The sequence below is a fragment of the Amblyraja radiata genome, chromosome 7 (genome assembly GCF_010909765.2).
Source record: "Amblyraja radiata isolate CabotCenter1 chromosome 7, sAmbRad1.1.pri, whole genome shotgun sequence".
Taxonomy (NCBI): domain Eukaryota; kingdom Metazoa; phylum Chordata; class Chondrichthyes; order Rajiformes; family Rajidae; genus Amblyraja; species Amblyraja radiata.
Window position 1 is genome coordinate 79,899,442 of NC_045962.1, and position 13,621 is coordinate 79,913,062.

At 46.6% G+C, this 13,621-nt stretch overlaps 1 protein-coding gene across 1 annotated transcript in view; it reads left to right on the forward strand.

Moving 5' to 3' along the window:
* Positions 1-13,621, forward strand: part of LOC116975561 (contactin-associated protein-like 5) — a 1,077,365-nt gene that overhangs the window by 638,653 nt on the left and 425,091 nt on the right. The window lies entirely within an intron of this gene.

Sequence of the window (13,621 nt, forward strand, 5' to 3'; positions counted from 1 at the left end):
CAGCCTCTCGAAGCACTTGGTGATGATGGGGGTAAGTGCAACTGGGCGGAAGTCGTTGAGGCTTGCCGCAGTGGAGTGTTTTGGCACTGGCACGATGGAGGTGGTTTTAAGGCACGTGGGGACAACTGCTTGGGCAAGTGACAGGTTGAAGATGTCAGTCCAGACGTCTGTCAGCTGCGCAGCACAGGCCCTGAGCACGCGCCCGGGGATGCCGTCAGGGCCAGCAGCTTTACGTGCATTAGTCCTACTCAGTGCCACGAATACGTCGTAGGGGGTGAGTTTGAGGGGTTGGTGATCGGCAGGTAGCACAGCCTTGATGGCTGTCTCTAGATTGTCCCTGTCGAAGCGGCCATAGAAGTGATTAAGCTCCTCAAGGAAGGAGGCGTCGCTGGATGTGGGAGTGGCGTTGGAGGGTCTGTAGTCCGTGATGGCCTGGATGCCTTGCCACATGCGTCGGGGGTCGAATCAATGTCCGTGTGGGAGTCAAGGGTGGCCTGGGCTGCAAACGCCTTCCAGTCAGTGTTTCCAAAACACTGCTGAAGTGTGAAGTCCGCTTCCTCTGACCAGACTTTAACTGTCCTCACAGTAGGTTTAACCCGTCTGATGAGTGGGGAGTACTTAGGGAGCAGGAACAATGAGACGTGATCAGACTGACCAAGGTGGGGGAGGGGGATGACTTTGTAAGCTTCAGCCATGTTGGTGTAGACTTTGCCCAGTGTCTTGTCTACTCTAGTGGGGAAGGAGACATGTTGGTGGAATTTGGGGAGTACAGTCTTCAGGTTAGAGTGATTGAAGTCACCCGCAACAATGAAGGCTGCCTCGGGGTTGTGCGTCTGTTGATTGCTAATGGCAGTATGCAGCTCTTTCATTGCAAGCTTGGCATTAGCATCAGGAGGGATATAGGCTGCAGTCACAACAGTGGAGGTGAACTCTCTGGGCAGATAGAACGGTCTGCATCTAACCAAGAGGAACTCAAGGTTAGCTGAGCAGTGACTCTCGATGATGGTGGAGTCCGTGCACCATGCTTTATTTACATACCCATTCCTCCTCTCCAGAGATGCTGCCTGTCCCGCTGAGTCACTCCAGCATTTCGTGCCTATCTTCGATTTAAACCAGCACCTGCAGTTCTTCCCAACACACATCTTCGGGATTACATGGATAGGACAGGTTTTGAGGCCTCTGGACCAAATGCGGGCAGGTGGGACTAGTGTAGCTGGGACATGTTGGCCACTGTGGACAAGTTGGGCTGAAGGGCCTGTTTCCACACTGTAAGACTCTATGACTATGAAACATTCTTCACATTTTAAGCATTTGCACTTGAAATGCTGGATTCTACAGGATTATGATACACCATCTGGAAAGCTGATAAGATGGATAGCTTTTCCACGGCTTTTGTGAATGCAACGAGCTATTTTGACCATCGGTGGCATCATTATTTATGAGGCTATGAAGAGCATATTTTCCTATCTGAATCTTGCTTTCTTGCATAGCTTCAATCACAATTATTGGACCGTGATAATGTTTAGGATTAAAAATGAGAAAGGGTGTTAACTCTATTCCAAGTTATGATCAGGAAGGGAGTCATAAGCTCTTGATGAGGGGCGTTTGGCATGTTTTCATAAGCTCATAAGTGATGGGCACTGTGCCTTTGCTCGCTGGAATTTAGTAGAATGAGGGGGCACCTCATTGAAAGATACCGAATAGTGAAAGGCCTGGATAGAGTGGATGTGGAGAGGATATTTCTACTAGTGGGAGAATTTCGGACCAGAGGCCAGAGCCTCAGAATTAAAGTATGTTCCTTAAGGAAGATGAGGAGGAATAGTTTTAGTCGGAGGCTGGTGAATCTGTGGAATTCATTGCCACAGAAGGCTGTGTAAGCCAAGTCAATGGATATTGCTAAAGCAGAGATAGATGGATTCTTGATTAGTACGGGTGTCAGGGGTTATGGGGAGAAGGCAGGGGGATTGGATTAGGAGGTAGAGATAGATCAGCCATGATTTAATGGCGGCGTAGACTTGATGGGCCGAATGGTCTAATTCGGCTCTTATTACATGACCTTATGATCTTACGACCTTCTGATAGGAGCAGAATTAGACCATTCGGCCCATCCACCATAGGGGCAATTTTACAGAGGCCAATCAACTTATGTCTTTGGGGTGTGAGAGGAAACCAGAGCACCCGGAGAAAACCCATGCAGTCACTGGAAGAACGTGCAACTTCCACACAGATCATACCTGAGGTAACCACACTTGTATACTCCAATCAACCCCCTGACCCCTCCTCTTCATGTTACCATGTTCCTCTCCACCATCTTCTATCCACACCTCCCAAGAGCCAGAAATAACAGCAAGCAAGGCCTATGGGTCATGTTTCTAAGGCATCATTATCTAAAATCCATTTTTTTTGACCCACAAAGTGAAATAGCTGCCATTTCAGTTTGGGAACCGTTTGGATAAATGCTTCCAAAGGATGAAGATGACTATATGTGGTAGCTTTAGTTTAGTTTAGTTTTGTTTAGTTTAGTTTATACAACACAGAAACAAGCCCTTCGGCCCATCGAGTCCACGCCACCCAGCGATCCCCGTACACAAGCACTATCCTACACACCAGGGGTGATTTACAATTTTTACCATTGAACCTAAAAATCTGTCGGAAGGAAATGCAGATGCTGGTTTAAACCGAAGATAGACACAAAAAGCTGGAGTAACTCAACGGGTCAGACAGCATCTCTGGAGAAAAGGAATAGGTGACGTTCCAGGTCGAGCTTTAAGACCCTATGATCTTCAGCCTAAAAGTCTGTACGTCTTTGGAGTGTGGGAGGAAACCGGAGCACCCGGGGAAAACCCACGCAGTCACGGAGAGAACGTACAATCTCCGTACAGACAGCACCCGTGGTCAGGATCGAACCCGGCGCTGTAAGGCAACAACTCTACCCTTGCGCCACCGTGCCGCACCTTTATACTAAAGAGATTTGTAAATCCAGTTAAAACAATTGTAAAGATCCCATTGTAAGTCATAATATAATAATAATATATCTTTTATTGTCATTGCACGTCAGTGCAACGAGATTTAGTGTGCAGCTCCACTGATGTACAAGAAAGGTAAATAAATACAATACATAAATAAGCAAGCTGAATTGATTGACGTGACCATCTGAGGGAGACTGTCCAAAGGGAGTGGGTGGGGGGGCACTCATTAGGGCCGGTTCAGAGCCGCTATCTATAGCTCTTGGGATAAAACTGTTCCTGAGTCTAGAGGTTCGGGCGTAGAAGGCCTTGTAACGTCTGCCGGAGGGAAGTAGTTGAAACAGACCGTGGCAGGGGTGTGATGAGTCCTTATGGATGCTGAGGGCCTTCCTGAGGCACCGCGTGTGGTAGATGCCCTCCAAGGCTGGTAGCTCTGTCCCGATGATCCGCTGCGCTCTGTTGACGACGGGCTGAAGAGCTCTCCTCTCCGCCCCATGTATGGATAACTGCCTATGGTTTAGTAATGGCATTCAATCTGTTCTCTACAGCCCAGTCTTGCAGCTGGATTTTTGCACAGTTTCATAGAGCTCCGGACCTTAATATGAATTTGATAATTCGCCTCATGTATTATTAAACTGAATGGTACACGTTAACCTCTTTGCCTGATGCCTCTCAGCATGGATTTTAATTTCCAGCTGGCTTCTCTGACTAGTTTATGTTGGGGATAAGCGATAGGTTTCTTTTTGACTCACCAAGTAAGAACGTGGCTGCTTAGAAATCGATTCTTACCAGAAAACCTGCTTGAAGTGAGGTGGCCCAATTAAGTTTCCATCCATGGATCCCCCAGCTGCAATTCACAGTGAGCACAAGAGCCAAGACCAATTCACCTGTTCTTTCACACTAACTGGGAAGTCCAGGACAAGGGGTCCCAGTTTAAGGATAAAGGGGTACCATTAGGACCGAGATGAGAAAAAAAAATTTCACACAGAGAGTGGTGAATCTCTGGAATTATCTGCCACAGAAGGTAGTTGAGGCCAGTTCATTGGCTATATTTAAGAGGGAGTTAGATGTGGCCCTTGTGGCTAAAGGGATCAGGGGGTCTGGAGAGAAGGCAGGTACAGGATACTGCGTTGGATGATCAGCCATGATCATATTGAATGGCGGTGCAGGCTCGAAGGGCCGAATGGCCTACTCCTGCACCTATTTTCTATGTTTCTATGTTTCTATTAACTGCACACAAGGGATAGAGTCATAGGTCCTTTGGCACAGCCTGTCCACGCTGACCAACGTGCCCCATCTACATTAGCCCAACCTGCCTATGTTTGGCCCATATCCATCCAACACTGTCCTATCCACATACATATCGAAATTATTTTTAAACGTTGAGATAGTACCTGCCTCAATTACCTCCTCCAGCAGCTCATTCCATAAACCTACCACCCTTTAACTTACCCCTTAGGTTAAATCTATTAAGTCTTTCCCCCCTCACCTTAAGCCTATGTCTATTTCAGTTTAGAGATACAGCACGGAAACTGGCCCTTTGGCCCACCGGGTCCATGCCGACAAGCGATCCCCGCACACTAGAGCTATCCTACACGCACTGGGGACAATTTACAATCTTTACCGAAGCCAATTAACCTACAAACCCGCATGTCTTTGGAGAGTGGGAGGAAACCAACACCCAGGCAGGTCACGGGGAGAACGTGCAAGCTCGGTACAGACAGCACCCGCAGTCAGGATCGAACCCACATCTTTGGCGTTGCAAGGCAGTAACTCTACCGCTGCGCCACCGTGCTGCGCTAATCAGATTATTATTTTAAGCAAACAGTTTCCCAATGGAATTGTGTCTCTTGGTCTAGTCAAATTAGAGGCACAAGTACAGTGACTTACAGACACAATGAGATCGTGGCGGTGTGGGACTGCAGGATTAGGTACTTCCCAGCCAACATCAACAATGAGAAGAAGGTCTGGTCTAGATGTTGGGGATCCTACATGATAGATGTTGCCATCTTGAGGTAGCTTCTCATGTACTGTAGGTCCTTATGACGATGAGAGGATTGTGCCCATGATGTGTAGTCTGCACCCCTCTCTGATCCTTCTTGTGTTCCTGTGCATTGGAATTGTCGTACCAAGCTATGATGTAGCCAGCAGCAACGGGATACTGATTTTGGATTTTGCATACTGATTGCTTTAGAATGATGAGAGGATATCTTATTGAAACATACAAGATTATTAAGAGTTTGGGCACGCTAGAGGCAGGAAACATGTTCCTGTTGTTAGGTGAGTCCAGAACCAGGGACCACAGTTTAAGAATAAGGGGTTGGCCATTTAGAGCGGAGTTGAGGAATAGCTTTTTCACCCAGAGAGATGTGAATTTGTGGAAGGCAGTGGATGCCAATTGTCTGGATGCTTTCAAGAGAGAGTTAGATCGAGCTCTCTAAGATAGCAGAGTCAAGGGATTTGAGGAGAAGGCAGGAACGGGGTACTGATTGTGGATGATCAGCCATGATCCCAGTGAATGGCGGTGCTGGCTCGAAGGGCCGAATGACTTACTCCTGAACCTATTGTCTATTGTCTATTCTGATTCTGGCTCGAAGGGCCGAATGGCCTACTCCCGCACCTATGTTTCTATATTTCTAGGTTTCAGTCATTTTACTTTCTATAGTGCATCTGTAGAGTTTCGGTGACATTTTGAATCTCTTTAAACCTCTCAGAAAGTAGAGGCGTTTGTGCGTCTTCTGGGGAGCACAGAGGATTGGGCAGTCGGAATAACATATCTTTGGACTTCAGAGATACAGCGTGGAAACAGGCCCTTCGGCCCACTAGCGATCACCTCGTACACTAGCACTGTCCTACGCACTGAGGACGATTTGCAATTTACAGAAGTCAATTAACTTACAAACATTCACGTCTTTGGAGTGTGGGAGGAAACCGGAGCACCCGGAAAAAAAAAACACAAACGGACAGAAGGAGAATGTGCAAACTCGGTATAGACAGCACAGGTGGTCAGGATTGAGCCCGAGTCCCTGGCGCTGAGCGGCAGCTGAACTCTACCGCTGCACCATCGCGCTGCCCATTGTTCAGGCCTGTACTTCCATTTTCCATTGTGGGGAAGGAACTGCCAATGCCAGACTGGAGTAATGCTGGAGTAACTCAGCGGGACAGGCAGCATCACCGGAGGGACGGAATGGGTGACGTTTCGGTGCGATACATTTGAAGACATCGAAACATGACAAAAAAAATAGGTGCAGGAGTAGGCCATTCGGCCCTTCAATGTGATCATGGCTCACCATCCAAAATCAGTATCACCATCCAAAACATTTCCTGCCTCTATCATGTCCAAACCCTTAACAATCTTATATGTTTCAATAACAATTTTTTTTTAAAAGTCTCAGCAGTCTTATAGTTTTAAATGTCTTCAATATAGTGCCATTATCCAACACTGGACACAAAGTGGGTAGGAAAGAGCTGCAGATGCTGGTTTAAATCGAACATAGACACAAAATGCTGGAGTAACTCAGTGGGTTCTCTGGAGAGAAGGAATGGGTGACGTTTCGGGTCAAGTAACTCAGCAGGTCAGGCAGCATCTCTGGAGAATAGACACAAAGTGTTGGAGTAACTCAGCTGGCCAGGCAGCATCTCTGGCGAATAGCCACGGAATGCTGCAATAACTCAGTGGATCAGGCAGCATCTTTGATGAAAAGTAATAGGTGATGTTTTGGGTTGAGATCCTTAAGGGGCTGTCTCACTGCAGGGACCTAATCCGCGAGTTCAGACGAGTTTGCCCTCGACTCATACTGGCAGCATGGTCGACACAAGGTCCGAGGAGGTCTTTGTAAATCTCCTTCATGCTTGAGAGAAGTTCCCGTGAACTCGAGGCCTCAGCTAGGTCGCGGCGTAATTTTCAACATGATGAAAAATGCCCGCGAGTAAATAAAGGTCGCCATGGAAAGAATCGATATTTTTTTTACTCGTAGGTTCAGTCGAAGCAGGTCATCGTAGATCGGCATATTATTCGTAGGTAATCGAGGGTAGTCGAAGGTAATCAAAGGTAGTCAAAGGTAGATAATCTTCAACATAGTCGAAGGGAGGTCGAAGGAGATCGAAGGGCGTCGACTTCACTCTCCACTATTCGGTGTCCAATTTTTCCGAAGCTAGTCTTCAACATCTTCAAAGGAGGTCGAGGGAGGTCTTCGACATAGTCGAAGGAGGTCTTCAACATGTTCTTTTTTCAAACTCTGCTAAACTCTTCTAAACTCGCCAATTAGCTCACCGCCTGTCCCACTTGGCGATTTTTTCAGCGACTGCCGGCATCATTGACTGACGTATCAGGTCACCAAAAAATTTGCGGTGTGACGCGGCGTGACGCGGCGTGATGACGTATGATGCGCGGTGTTTTTTCATGCGTCACAACTATTTTTTTGTCACCGCTGGATTTTGAAATGTTCAAAATCTTTTGGCGACATTGATATAACACCGGCATTCACCGAAAAAATTGCCAAATGGGACAGGCCCTTTACTCAGTCTGAGGGTCACGGGAGAGGGAAACTAGTTATGTAAAGGTACAAAGAACAAACGAATGAAACGTATGAAAAGAACAAATCAAATCCAGCACTGATGATCAAGTAAAAATGGAGCCCACAATGGTCCATTGTTGGCTGTGGAAAAGGTGATAACAAGTGGGTACAAACAGTGATACTAGCAGGCCGACTAGGGTGGGGTAAGGATGGGGAGAGCGGGAATGCAAGGGTTACTTGAAATTAGAGAAATCAATAATCGCACCACTGAGTGTAAGCTGCCCAAGCGAAATATGAGGCGCAGTTCCTCCAATTTGCGTTTGGCCTCACTCTGATAGTGGAGGAGGCCCAGGACAGAGAGGTCAGTGTGAGAATGGGCGGGGGGAGTTAAAATGTTTGGCAACTGGGAGTTCGCGGATCGAGTGGAGGTGTTCAGCGAAACCTACGACAAATTGGAGAAACAGCACCTCATATTTTGTGTGGTTCCACGAGGTTACAGGGAGAACGTACAAACTCCATACAGACAGCACCCACAGGCAGGCTCGAACCTGGGCCTCTGGCGCTGTAAGGCAGCAACTGTAGAGTCACAGCCCCTACCCTTGTAAAGCTGGCCTTATCATAAATTCATAAATGATTGGAACAGAATGAGGCCATTCGGCCCATCAAGTCTACTCCGCCATTCAATCATGGCTGATCTACCTCTCCCAACTAACCCCATTCTCCCCATAACCCCTGACACCTTAACTATTCCTAGGTTCCTGTGAAAGGTAGCTACTTGCAGCAATGTATTGTATGTACACTGCTGTGTCGAAAGGAACTGCAGTTTGCACCGAAGATAGACACAAAATGCTGGAGTAACTCAGCCGGACAGGCAGACGGGCAGCGTCTGAAGATGAGTCTCGACTCGAAACATCATCCATTGGATCTTATAGAAACATATATAATTCTGAAAGGACTGGACAAGCTAGATGTAGGAAAAATGTTCCCAATGTTGGGCGAGTCCAGAACCAGGGGCCACAGGATTAGAATAAAGGGGAGGCCATTTAAGACTGAGGTGAGAAAAAACTTTTTCATTTATTGTGAATTTATGGAATTCCCTGCCACAGAGGGCAGTGGAGGCCAAATCACTGGATGGATTTAAGAGAGAGTTAGATAGAGCTCTAGGGGCTAGTGGAGTCAAGGGATATGGGGAGAAGGCAGGCATGGGTTATTGATAGGGGATGATCAGCCATGATCACAATGAATGGCGGTGCTGGCTCGAAGGGCCAAATGGCCTCCTCCTGCACCTATTTTCTATGTTTCTATGTTTCTATCCAGAGATGCTGCCTGTCCCGCTGAGTTACTCCAGTATGTTTACTGCTGGCTGCTAAGTGCGGGAATGAGATTGCACTCTCCTGCCGATTATGTTGAAACTACCCACTCGCACTTGAGATAAAACTATTATTTTAACATTTCAACAACTGGAGAGTGACCTCTTGCCCTTTGGTAATAAGTCTACCTTAGTATCTGCTGGCAGTTAATGCTCCGTGTTGCCATGCAAGACTAAACTGACCAAGAAAGCTCTGCTCCAGTTACGTCAAATTGCTGTTCTCATTCCATAAAGAATCTGGTTTAATGTTATGGGCAATCCAGACCGAGACACAAGTTGCCTCCAGATAGCCTGCTGGCTCAAAGTGCCTGACAAAATGCATTTAATCCCATGGCTAGATTTCAAGTGAAACAATACGACCACCAATAAACCACTTGTAAATGTGTCTTCTGAACCATTAGAGCGCAGGCAGGTCAGATGTGGAGTTTACTTAGTCATAGAGTGATACAGTGTGGAAACATGCCCTTTGGCCCAACTTACCAACATGTCCCATCTACACTAGTCCCACCTGCCCACATTTGGCCCATTTCCCTCTAAACCTGTCCTATCCATGTACCTGTCTAACTGTCTCTTAAATGTCGGGATAGTCCCAGCCTCAACCACCTCCTCTAGCAGATTTTTTCATACACCCACCACCCTTTGTGTGAAAAGGTTACCCCTCAGATTCCTATTATACCTTTTCCCCTTCACCTTAAAACTATGTTAAAGCTACTGGATAGACTCGACTTGTACTCGCTAGAATTTAGAAGATTGAGGGAGGATCTTATAGAAACTTACAAAATTCTTAAGAGGTTGGACAGGCTAGATGCAGGAAGATTGTTCCCGATGTTGGGGAAGTCCAGAACAAGGGGTCACAGTTTAAGGATAAGGGGGAAATCTTTTATGACCGAGATGAGAAAAAAAAAATTCACACAGATAGTGGTGAATCTGTGGAATTCTCTGCCACAGAAGGTAGCTGAGGCCAGTTCACACTGTGTTTTTGATTTTCTGTTTTTGGATTGAATTCTGTTTTTAATTTGTGTCTCTGTGATGTCTTTATTACTTGTTATATTCCGATTATATGTTATTCCGATTACTATGTAAGGTGTCCTTGAGATGTCTGAAAGGCGGCCATTAAATAAAATTTATTATTATTATTATAGTTCATTGGCTATATTTAAGAGAGTTAGATGTGGCCCTTGTGGCTAAAGGTATCAGGGGGTATGGAGAGAAGGCAGGTACAGGATACTGAGTTGGATGATCAGCCATGACCATATTGAATGGCGGTGCAGGCTCGAAGGGCCGAATGGCCTAGTCCTGCACCTATTTTATATGTTTATATGTTTCTATGTCCTCCGGTCCTCGATTCACCCACTCTGTGCGTCTACCCGATCTATTCCTCTCATGATTTTATACACCTCTATAAGATCATCCCTCATCCTCCTGCGCTCCAAGGAATAGAGACCCAGCCTACTCAACCTCTCGCTATAGCTTAGGCCCTCTAGTTCTAGCAACATCCTAGTACATTTTTAAATCTGAAATATTTCAACAAGCATAAGTCAGTATTTTGAAATCCGAGACACTTTTGCTCTTCCAGGTCTCTATCTTTTCAATGTCTTCCTCCATCTTTATCCTCTATGCTAGAACAGCACAGTGGTTGAGCTGGCAGAATTGCTGCCTCACAGCACCGAGTCCGAGTTCGATCCCTACATAGAAACATAGAAAATAGGTGCAGGAGTATCTTCGTACAAACAATTTGACCCTTCGAGCCAGCACCGCCATGCAATACGATCATGGCTGGTCATCCAGAATCAGTACCCCGTTCCTGCTTTCTCCCCATATCCCTTGATTCCATTAGCCCTCAGAGCTATATCTAACTCTCTCTTGAAAACATCCAGTGAATTGGCCTCCACTGCCTTCTGTGGCAGAGAATTCCACAGATTCACAACTCTCTGGGTGAAAACGTGTTTCCTTATCACAGTCCTAAATGGCCTACACCTTATTCTTTAACTGTGACCCCTGGTTTGGATTCCCCCAACATCGGGACCATTTTTCCTGCATCTAGCCTGTCCAATCCCTGAAGAATTTCATATAAGATATCCTCTCATCCTTCTAAATTCCAGTGAATATAAGCCCAGTCGAACCATTCTTTCATCATATGTCAGTTCCGCCATCCCAGGAATTAACCTGGTGAACCTACGCTGCACTCCCTCAATAGCAAGAATGTCTTTCCTCAAATTAGGAGACCAAAGCTGCACACAATATTCCAGGTGTTGTCTCTCGCCAGGGCCCTGAGAAACTGCAGTAAGACCTCCTTGCTCCTATACTGCTATGAAATTAGTTTTCTTCACTGGCTGCTGTATCTGCATGCTTACATTCTCTGGGTGCTCTAGTTTCCTCCCACACTCCAAAGACGTACAGGTTTGTAGGTTCATTGGCTTTGGTAAATTAATAAATTATCCCTCGTGTTAGTTGGATAGTGTCAGTGTTCGGAGATCGCTGCTCAGCGTGGGCCAAAGGGACTGTTTCTGCATCGTATCTCTATTATAAACGGAACACTCAGTGACCAATGTACAAGGACTCCCAGGTCTCGTTGCACATTTCCTTTTCCTAATCGACTTCAGGTGCTGTCTGAGTGTAGTTTGCATGTTCTCTCTGTGACCACGTGGATTTCCTCTCAGTGCTCTGATTTCCTCTCACATCCCAAAGATCTGTAGGTTGGGAGGCTTAATTAGCCTTCGTAAATTGTCCCCCATCTGAAGGGAGTGGATGAGAAAGCGGGATAATATTGAATGGGTGATTGATGGTTAGCATGGACTCGGTGGGCCGAAGGGCCTGTTTCCCCGCTGTATCTGGAAGCAGCACCTCCCGGTCCAGTGAGAGTTTAGTTATTTTCACTTCAGAGATACAGAGTCTATGCCGACGAGCGATCACCTGTACATTAGTTCTGTCCTACACACTAGGGCCAATTTACCGTATCCAATTAACGTACAAACCTGCAGGTCTTTGGAATGTGGGAGGAAATCGGAGCGCCCGGAGAAAGCCCACGCAGTCACAGGGAGAAAGTACAAATTCCGGACGTACAAGCGCCTGCAGTCAGGATGGAACCTGGGTCTCTTGCGCTGTGAGTCAGCATCTCAACCGCTGAGCCACCGCCCACGTTAGAGTTAGCCCAGTCGTTTTTAAAGTTGTCATTCATTGGGCAATAGGAAGAGCATATCGAGGAAATCATGCTGAATAACCTTTATGTATGTCTCTCATGATGTAAATATGTCTCACACTGCTCAGGCAATGGCTCTCTCTGCAGTGCTTTGCCTGACTTCTGTAAAGGTGTGCAGAAGCCGCTGCAATGCAGTTAATGAGCTGTGCGAGGTTGAGCACTGAAATCCAAAATGTATTATTCGTATCACGGGCGGCACGGTGGCGCAGCGGTAGAGTTGCTGCCTCGCAGCGCCAGAGACCCGGGTTTGATCCTGACCACGGGTGCTGTCGGTACGGAGTTTGCACGTTCTTCCCGTGACCTGCGGGGGGTTTTCTCCGGGTGCTCTAGTTTCCTCCCACACTCCAAAGACGTACAGATTTGTAGGTTAATTGGCTTTGGTAAATTTATAAACTATCCCTCGTGTTAGTTGGATAGTGTCAGCGTTCGGGGATCGCTGATCAGCGTGGGCCAAAGATCCTGTTTCTGCATCATATCTCTATTATAAATTGAACTAAACATTGTTTAATTTGATATTAAAATAATGCAAGTGGTTTCTTGGCTTAGAATTAGATGTTGATGACTAAAATAAAGAATTAACATTTCTCAAATGTAATAAGAAATAGATCTTTTCCTTTTGATTCTCTTAATGTTCCTGTTCGTTCACTTTAGAGATTATATTTAGTTTACAAGATTCCATGTATCATTTCAATGAAATGTTTAGTTTAGTTTAGTTCGGAGATACAGCGCGGAACAGGATGTATTCTCTTCTTCGCCATGTGATATTTTGCACATCTGCTTTGTGCCATAGCTCTCTGGAATGACTGCTGAGAGCAGGGTGATGAGAGTAATGGTCGATATCTCCTTAACCAAGGACAGCTGAAGAAAGAAATAGTCGGCTTGGTGTCAAGCAAGCACAGAATAGGAAATCAAGAAGGGTTGGATTGAGAGAGAGAGACACACTCTCAATCTTCCTCTCCCTCTACCTCTCTCTCCCCCTCTCCCTCCCTCTCTCGCTCTCCCCCTCTCCCCCTCTCCCCCTCTCCCACTCCCCCTCTCCCTCTCTCCCTCTCCCCCTCCCTCCCTCCCTCCCTCCCGTCCTCCCTCTCTCTTTCTCTCTCTTTACAGACTAGAGGGTCTGAGCTATAGGGAGAGGTTGAGTAGGCTGGATCTCTATTCCTTGGAGCAAAGGAGGATGAGGGGTGATCGTATAGAGGTGTATAAAATCATGAGAGGAATGGGTCGGGTAGATGCACAGAGTCTCTTGCCAGAGTTGGAGAATCGAGGACCAGAGGAAATAGTTTCAAGGTGAGGGGGGAAACTTTTCACACAAAGGGTGGTGGGTGGATGAAACAAGCTGCCAGAGGAGGTAATTGAGGCAGGACTATCCAAGCGTTTAAGGAACAGTTAGGCAGGTACATGGATAAGACAGGTTTGGAGGGATAGGAACCAAGCACAGGCAGTGGGACTAATGTAGTTGGGACATCTTGTGGGCAAGTTGGGCCGAAGGGCCTGTTTCCACACTGTATCACTCTATGACTCTCACTCCCTCCCACACACTCACGCACACACGCAGAGAAAACCATTGATA